The sequence below is a fragment of the Lissotriton helveticus genome, chromosome 8 (assembly GCF_964261635.1).
Source record: "Lissotriton helveticus chromosome 8, aLisHel1.1, whole genome shotgun sequence".
NCBI classification, from domain to species: Eukaryota; Metazoa; Chordata; class Amphibia; order Caudata; family Salamandridae; genus Lissotriton; species Lissotriton helveticus.
Genome location: NC_136069.1, coordinates 1310709914 through 1310719420, shown reverse-complemented (window position 1 = coordinate 1310719420; position 9507 = coordinate 1310709914).

Here is a 9507-nt window from a genome sequence, read left to right as displayed (position 1 = left end):
CGGGGCTCAGCCGGTGAAAGTGAAACTAAAGCCGCGGGCCGCAGTGAGCAACACGGCTTTGACGTAAAGCACGCAAAGCGGCAGAAGATCACAGCTCGGACCGTTACAATCGGACGGCTGGGGGAAAAAAGGTACAGAACGAACTCTCCGGAGCCGGAGGCCTCAGCTGATAACATTGCTGAAGTGCGGGGAGCTGAAGTACAGTGCGCGGCAGAATTGAGACCCCCGCGCACGCACGACACAGTGGGAAGAGGTGCCACGCGGTGGAGGCAAAGCGCAAACTCTGCAGTCCTTGAGTGTTGAATGCTTGCAAAAAGCACCTGCTGCAAAGCCTGCCCCTTATTGGAAATATAACAAAATTAGGGAAACAACACGCGATGAAAGTCATGAAGAGGAGATTGGGCTACCTGTGGCAGTGAGGCTACATTACGAACATACCAACGGCCGGAAGCGCGGCGAGTGATAGGTGCCCGCTTCGCTAGATTAAGGAAGGGCTATCCTGCAGCACAAAGGGAGCAGACCAGAGTGCAGCCAGCACTCCAGGCCCCAAATAATGCGTGCAGCCCACGGATAAGCGAGCAAGTGCTATGTGTTTGAGAGATGTGGCGGTAGACCCCATGTGAGGTGATAGCAGTAGTTCTGTGACCACGTGGCCATAATATTCGCGAGGCCCCCCCCCTGGAGAGTGGAAGCAACACTTCAGCCCGTTACGGGCACAAACACAAGACTGAGAAGGGACGAACCAGGTGGGGCCGTCGAGAAAAGTAGGAAGAGAAAGAGAAAGGATAATAAAAAATTAAAGACCTCATCCCCAGTGGGCCACAACACGCCAGTGCCAGCAGCGAATAGGAAATTGCTACACAGTCGACGCGGCGGGCACTGTGAGACCTGCAAAACCCACTGTACAGCAAATAAGACCGCAAGCACCACAGTGCTAGTTGGAAGAAGTAAGTGACAAGCTGATGCACCTGGGTGTCTGACCTACAATTGTTGGCAAGGGAAGCACGCTGAGTGTTGTGCCTGAGAGCATATCTCTGATGAGTCGTTGCTACTGCTCACCATGCCCGACAGCTGGAAACGCTCCACGCACCGTAAAAAACTACTAAGGGCTACAGGGGATTTCAGTGGAATTGGTTGCGGTGTTGTTGCTCTTAAAATGCTGCTGATTTCAGCAAGAACTGGGCAGACAACCAGGACAGAAAAAAGGCACGGCCACCAACACCATGGGGAAGACGGATCTGACTCAACCCAAGCTCACCTTTGACCAGGCGAAGAAACAACCAGACCATGGATCAGACGACCAATCTTTGTCGCAATCGACGGCAGGTACGGCGGGAGGAGTAACAAATGATGACGTACAAGCTATGTTCACCACGATCCAAGATGCTTTGTCAAACATTGATGGGAAAATAGACTCGCTGACGTACAGAGTTGACAGGATGTCCGAACGCATAGACACGCATACGGAAAGGATCGATATGGCGGAGGGCAGACTGTCTGAAGCCGAAGACAGCCAGGTGCAGATGGACACAAAACAGACTAAGATGGAGAAGCAACTAGTGGCAATGACTGCGAAAGCGGAGGATTTAGAAGCGAGGTCCTGTAGAAATAACATTCCCTTAACGGGAGTATCGGAAACGATGAACATTGGCCGGATGGAACAATTTGTGGAGAAACTGGTCATATCTCTGTTGGGGCGAGAAACATTTTCTGGCATCTTTATAGTTGAGAGGGCCCAGAGATCACTAGTGCCGAATTCGCCAATCGGATCAAGACCAAGCCCGATTATAGCAAGGCTTTGAAATTACAGAGACAGGGATGCGGCGCTCAGAAAAGCCAGAGAACTGGGCAAATTGGCTTCACTGCATTTGTACAGGAAGCAAGAAAAAGGGTTGGCACAGCCAAACAAAAGCTAAGAGAATTGAACATACAATACGCTATTCTGTATCCAGCCAGACTCAGAGTCACGGAGGACAGAAAGTCATGGATCTATAATGAACCTCAGGAGGTGCTGAAATGTATCCAACAGAAGGGACTGACAGGAACTAGGAGGAGATCGCCAAGGGAGAACAGGGAGAACAATCCACCACATCGGACGTAGAATGATTAGACATCATGAAAGCAGCCAATATTTCACGACGCGTAAAAATAGAATTTGCCCTCAAAGATAGATCTCACCGAACTGGCGGCTGCTCAGTGTCATTGGACTTCTAAGCCACAGGCAATTGGGTAGGGGCGCTGTGGCACTCGTCCTGAGTGCTGCAGTGAGAACACCTCTGTTGAACATGGCGATTCTCACAACTTGCACCGGAGCGTATGGAGAAATAGTCGCCCAGGACCAGATAAGTCGAGAGACAAGTGTTCTTTTTTTTTTTCTGATTGAAATCCTGAATTGAAATTCCACTTTTTTATGTATATCTATGCAGCCACTTTCTGGATCTCCTTGGTCTATGGTTATTTAGCTCACTCTAAGCCGCGGACTCACTGGACTATATTGGTAAAATGTATAGTGATATGTTTAGCATCTGATATGCGAGTTACTGGGCGTTACCCATGTGGATTAGTTCCACAAGAAACGGGCTGGCAGCTCTAACCCCTCAGTGTGAACCACAAGAGTTTATTCATGGTTCTTTCTTTTGTTTCTCATTTACTTTCTTTTGTTGTTGTTGCTGGGGGGGGGGTTGGAGGGTTCAACAGAATGGTGTTCTGGGAATGGCTCAGCTGTACGGGAATATGTGGAGTGGGTACAGGGAGGGGGTTGGGAATTTAAAAAAAGCTGTCCGGTCAACATTGAGTAAACACATATGTATTGCTTTTAAATCACACATGGTATTCAAGGGGTTAAAGGATATACACTGGAAAGGTGATAGAAATGGCTAACACAGGCACATCTACCCGCAAATTGACGTTTCTGATGTGGAATATTCGCGGACTTCAAAATCCGCAGAAGATACGAAGAGTATTGGCATACTTAGACCAGCACGGTATAGACGTCGCCTGCATGCAAGAAACACACCTCACCTCACACACGGAAGCTAGAGTGGGCACAAGATGGGCGCCATACCATATGGCGCCCTCATTCTCCACGTATGCTAGGGGCGTGATGATACTGGTCAGGAGGGGCACTCCCTTTCAACCACTAACTACATTCAAAGAGATCAGAGCCGGTATGTGATAGTGCATGGAGATTTCGGGGGTAAAATACTGACAGTAGTGGCGTCCTATGGCCCAAAAAACGACGACTCGGTTTTCTACGCAGCCATATGGTCCAAACTCAGAGAATTGCCCAGCTCGATGATCATATGGGGAGGGGATTTCAACACCTGCCTTGGCCCATCCCTAGATAGGTCGACAGGTAAGAAGCGCTATGGCAAACAATCAGCTAAAGTACTGCGGGAGGGCATGGACGCATGGGACATGACTGATATCTGGCGTATGCATCACGACAGACGTAGAGAGGGCACTTGCACGTCCACGATGAATAACAGTTGGTCAAGAATCGACTACTGGCTTATCACCCAAGATGCATGCAGGTGGCCCAAGATGATTGAACATTTACCTAAAACATTATCTGACCACTCCCCAGTCCGTCTCATGCTAGAAGTCCCTACTCATGTGCCGAGACAATTCACATGGAAGCTGCGGGGCGAAACTCTTTTAGAACCAGTGTTTTCTAGTGAATTACATCAAGCCATAACTGACTATTTTGATTTTAACACTGGGTCAGTGGAAAGTGCGGGATCATTATGGGAAGCGTTTAAAATTACAATCAGAGGGCATTGCATCAGCAAACACACTGGTATCCTAAAGGATATACAGCAGCAATTGAATGTGATTGAAAGGGACATTGCACACCTCGAAGAAGAACATACACAAACACAGAACACCGCACTGCTGAAACAAATAAGGGAAAGGATGGATGATTATCAACAATATGCAGCAGATTAACTAAAATACAAATCACGTAGATACACGACGCGTAAGTATGGGGAAAGAGGTAGACCGGGACAAGTCTTGTCAAGCAAAATAAAACCGGCACCCACACAATCATACATAACACGACTGATAGATGATGAAGAACACATATTTTACGATACACCGTCTATCTTGGAATGCTTCAAAGACTATTTTAGTCACCTTCACGGTACCAAAATAACTGCTAGCTTGCCAGAAATAGATCAATACTTGCAGGATACAGCTATAGCATGGCTGTCAGACACCCAACGCAAATTTCTCAGTCACCATATCACAAAAGACGAAATAGTTGACGGAATAAACTCCCTCACAAACAACAAAGCACCTGGCCTGGATGGGCTAACTGGTGAATTTTACAAAGCATATAGCGATCTGTTGATACTGCACTTGGCCGAAATGTTTGAGGAGGCATACAAAGACGGCAAATTACCCGCTTCCTTGAGATAGGCCCTCTTGGTAGCCCTCCCCAAACCGGACTAAGACTCAACAAATCAACAAAATGTGGTTCATACTGACCAATATCTCTAATAAATATAGATGTCAAGATTTTAGGCAAAGTAATTGCAACCAGAATACAGGTCCTGCAGGAGAAACTGGTATTGCCAGATCAGGCAGGATTTGTGCCCCACAGATCCACTACTCATAACCTTCGCACCACCTTTGCATTATATCATCACTTAGACCCTGACACCCCAACAGCAGCGGCACTTCTAGATGCGGCGAAAGCCTTTGACTCCATTGAATGGGTGTACATGCTAACAGAATGGGCTTTCAGGAGCCATTTCTGAAATGGATAGAGATATTATACACAGACCCCAGCACCAGAGTCAGAATAAACGGGCACACATCACCACAAGAATAAGTCATGGAACAAGACAGGGATGCCCGCTATCCCCTACCCTATTTAAGCTGATAGTAGAACCATTGGCATGCAAGATTTGTCAGCTACACTAAGAAGCAGCACTACAATTCCACCTCCACCCACTCAGCATCTCTCTCTATGCCGACGATATAGTGCACTTTTCTCGGCATCCGGACGCGCACTTAAATGCACTCATTAGGGAATATGTTCGTTTTGAGCACTTCTCCGGCCTAAGAATTAACTGGGATAAGTCGATTGTCATACACCTCACATCGGTTACAACACAACCAAATTTGGACTATCCCCGAAGTGGCACACGGACCCGGTAAAATACTTTGGCATATGGGTACACTGAGACCCGGAACTGGTGGTGAGGGAAAATTATGGCAGAGCCATGTCTAAGCTGGAAGAACAGATAGACAAATGGACACGGGTGCCCCTCTCCTTAGCCGACTGCATTGCTTTACAAAAGATGATTGTACTGCCAAAATGTTTATATCTATTTAGTAATATCCCTATCTGGTTGACACAGCCGCTGTTCACAAAATTGAGGTCAGCAATGCAGAAGCTCACATGGGCTGGGAAACAAGCCAGAATACGCTGGGATATTTTGACAAAATCGTACCATAAAGAGGATTTCGTTGCACCAGATCTACAATTAAACTATCATTGCGCCCAGGCACAACATGCTTACTACTGGCTGCAGCCACACGCTTATATCCCACATGTGTAATAACATCATTGGAAACTGCACATCAGCAGCACACATGGCAGTACATCTTAAAGGTGTGCATGGCTAAACCCATACAATCCCTAATATATACCAGTACCCCAATATGTCCAACAAATATACAATCATTTGAACAGTGCTTTAGAAATAGGTTCACTTATCCAGGTATGTCTAACTAACTGCAGATTCAACGGGTACAGCCTGCTCCTGTGTAGGTGTGTTATTGCTGTTCTGTGCTGCCAATAGGCACATCTGAAACGGTTGCCAGATATCTACAGGTCGAGAAGCTTGTGGATGCAATTGCACATATGCCTCGCTTGTGGTGTTACAATACGTCATGTTATGAAGCCACGGATTTAGTGTAGGGGACTGTGGGCAGTCCCATTTTAGAGCCAGTTCACGCTTGGTGAGAAGAAGAGCTATAGCAACAAATGGCGCTTAGATTTGGGGAGATCATGAACATATCCCAACAGCGCCAATAAAGGCAATTGCGCGACATCGATCTCCACCATCTTAGATATTTCTCCAAATATCGACTTCCTATAGCCCTCCACTGTGGTGCAGGTCCACGTCATGTGTGCAAAGACGGCATCTGGAGAACGACATCTCGGACACACGTCTGGACGAGAGAAGTCCATATGATGCAGTTTACTAGGGGTCATGTACGCCCTCCACAAAAATTTAAAATGCAACAATTTATGCCGATGATCTGGGGACACCCTATGAGTATGTGCGCAGCATCAACTCCACTGCACATCTTTCAACTGATACGCCAGATCCCGCTCCCATGCCGCTCACACTCCTGCATCGCAGCATGGGAGCAATGCCACCCCCACCTTGTACATCTGTGCCACCAGGTTGCTCCCGTCTCCGCCCTGGATGACCCCGGTCAGGATTGAGAAAACAGGGGGACGCAAAGGGTAGCTATCCATGCAGGCTCGTACCACCCTCTGCACTCTCAGGAGCGCAAAGTGATCCATGGTTGTAGCAGTTCTAAAATAGGGGTCTTTGGTATGCGAGAAAATGTGCCCACCAGGGAACAAATCGGCAAATGTAATCAGGTGAAATTTGGTCAGTGTGCGCTTCACTAGGGCCTCCTGCAGGATGGGGACCCAACCATTACCCGTGAGCACATACAGTATGCGGTTTACTCTGTCACAGAGGTGACGAATATCATGTCCACTGAAATATAAATCACATAGGATTTTATGTGATTAATATTTCAGCGGATGCGGTAGCCGTCACCGTTGCATCAGAGTAACCCATCCACTGAAATCTAAAACAGCCCCTGAGTCTGCCTACAGAGTGTGTGCCCCACACTATCCCAAATGATACTGAGCATTCTGGTCTGAGTGCAAGTGACGATGAACAACCAAAACTGAGGAGATCAAAGAGAGCTAGAGTACCCCGTTGGACATACTCATCTCCTGAGTGGACGTACTTTGCAGCAAATGACAGCTAGAAAGGATTTGGAGATTTGGAGGATAGCAGTGCAATCCCAGTTCAACCTCCATGAACTAAAGCTTGTGGCTGAACTGTGCCTTGGATTTGCGTTGCCATTGAATAGACTGACATGATATTTTATTGGAATGATCTCTAAACTGAACTTTGATCTGTACTTTTATTAGAAACAATTGAAAATCCTTTGTTAAAAAGAATTAAGAAGATTCCCTAGGTGCAAGGCTGCAGAAGGAGCATAAGGAAGTAATTTAGAAGAATACAGAGTAGGGTTAGGGAAGACTAACAAAGACTTTGTAAATAATATCATCAAATACTTTATGGACTTTGTTTGTCATCTGCATAAGTAGAAATGTACAGAAGAAATCCGCTTGCTGCTATTTTCTGATCAACAGTCTGATTCTAGAGAAGTAAGGGAAACTAGTAACCATGATAGATGTAGGCTTATATTAGCAGGTGTGTTGATAGCTGTTAACTGTAGGACTAATTGTTTTGCTTTTAGGACTATATTTACCCACGTTTTCCAATTCAGTTGAGATTAGACCTTGAACTGCCCTGAGAACTTCAATTAGTACTGTCAATAGCTTACACACATTCGATTTTAAGATGTTGCATGTAGATTTGTCAAGAGGAGACTTTTCCTCACACACTTAATTTAAGTTGCTTCATGAGTACATTGACACTGTGGATGCAATGGACTGCTATGTCTGTATGCAGTTAACTGCATCAGCTGCAGAAGGTATTACCTACCATCACATTCCTCTTATGTATGGCATTACACATAGTCTATTATTGAGCCTTTTATATGGAAAGGGTCATTTTCAGTATTAATTTTCTAACTTTAATTTAGTGCTTTCTGAAGTCCCTTTGTTTAAACATCTGAATCGCCACCCCAAGTCTAAAGAGATAGAAACAGTTGAAAACTTCTTTAAACCAATTTGAACGTTAGATACTGTTTTTTCCCAAAGGAAACAAATTAACTTGAATCTTACCTCATATTAAAAAGAAAATGTTTGATTCTGTAGAATGTAGGAGAAGAGCAATGAATGCTCATTGGAAAACAGGGTAGGATCGAAGATTTACCAGTCAATGGGCGAAAGATGTATTAAAACACCTAGAGTCAGGAGGTATGCCTGCACTAACTTTATATTGAAAGTACAAGGGAGAGCTAGCTGTGCAAAGGCTAACATCTGCAGTTAACACTGAAAATATGGGAAGAAGTGATTGTTAACACATATTTGAATGTGAAGAGAATCGTCCAATATATATATAAGAGGACAAGACCTTTTTATACTGAGAGTAAATGTTTGCGGAGCTCAAGCCTATTTTATATTACTCTGGGGGTGGTATTGCACATGTTATTTGGCAATAGTCTTCCTGAAGATTTATCATGTAGAGCATTTAGATGATCCTATATGGAGTTCACATACTAGAACCAGAATCAGTAGTGGTGCTGAAATAGTAGGAGATTTATTTAGTGCATTGATTACTTCTGTAGGTGAAGTTTTGAATGATATTAAAATTAGAAAGTTGTCCACTATAGTTGATAAGGTATCTACTAGTACTGAAAGTTATTTGTTAGCTGTGGACACTGAAATGATAGCTATAGGGTCTATGGTAATAAAGAATTGCCTTGCATTAGACATCCTTCTTGTGAAGAAGGATGGAGTCTGCAAGGTTTTAAAGGTGCAGCAATGCTGCACCTACATACCTGATAAGAGTGAAGAGGTAAAGAAATATATTACCTATAGTACCTGACAGACTTAAAGGGAGATTTAAAGGAGTTGGAAGATACAGGTGCTTGAAAGCAACTGGAAATGGATTTGCTGCAGTAGGCCATTGGTTTGGAAATCTTGGAAGGGAAATAGTTGACACCATTTTGAGACCCCTTGTGATAATTGTCCTTTGTGCAATATGTGTATTTATTATCTTTAAAGGGTACAAGTGTATGAAACCAAAAAGAGAGGTACAGCAGTAGGAAAGGAGGCGAATAAGAAGAAAAAGAAAGTATGTGGACCTAGAGGAGAGTCAGTGTAGGTTTTATGATTAAATGAATTCCCTGAAAATACTACACGAAAAATGATGAAAACTTCAGGGTTTTGGTTTGTTCTCATCTGCTTAGATTCATATGTTAATTGTGATGGCTAACATCGCATCAGAGGGGGGATGTGGGCAGTGCAATTTAGACTCCACTCTTACACATCATGGAAATGAAATTATATACGTGCATTTGACATTATATTCACTGTATGCTAGAGACTAGAGATTTATATATGTGTGCACTAATGTTCAATTGAAACATGAAGACATGTATTATTTGTTCACGTTTTACACTTTGGCTTCAAACTATATTTGCATATGTATGTACTCTTTTGCTCACATCTTACAGTCACTTCTAAAGCTACACATGTGCATGTTTAACCATGTATTCGAATTGCACATTAAGGGCTAGATGTAGGTAATTCTAATTTACCGACTCATA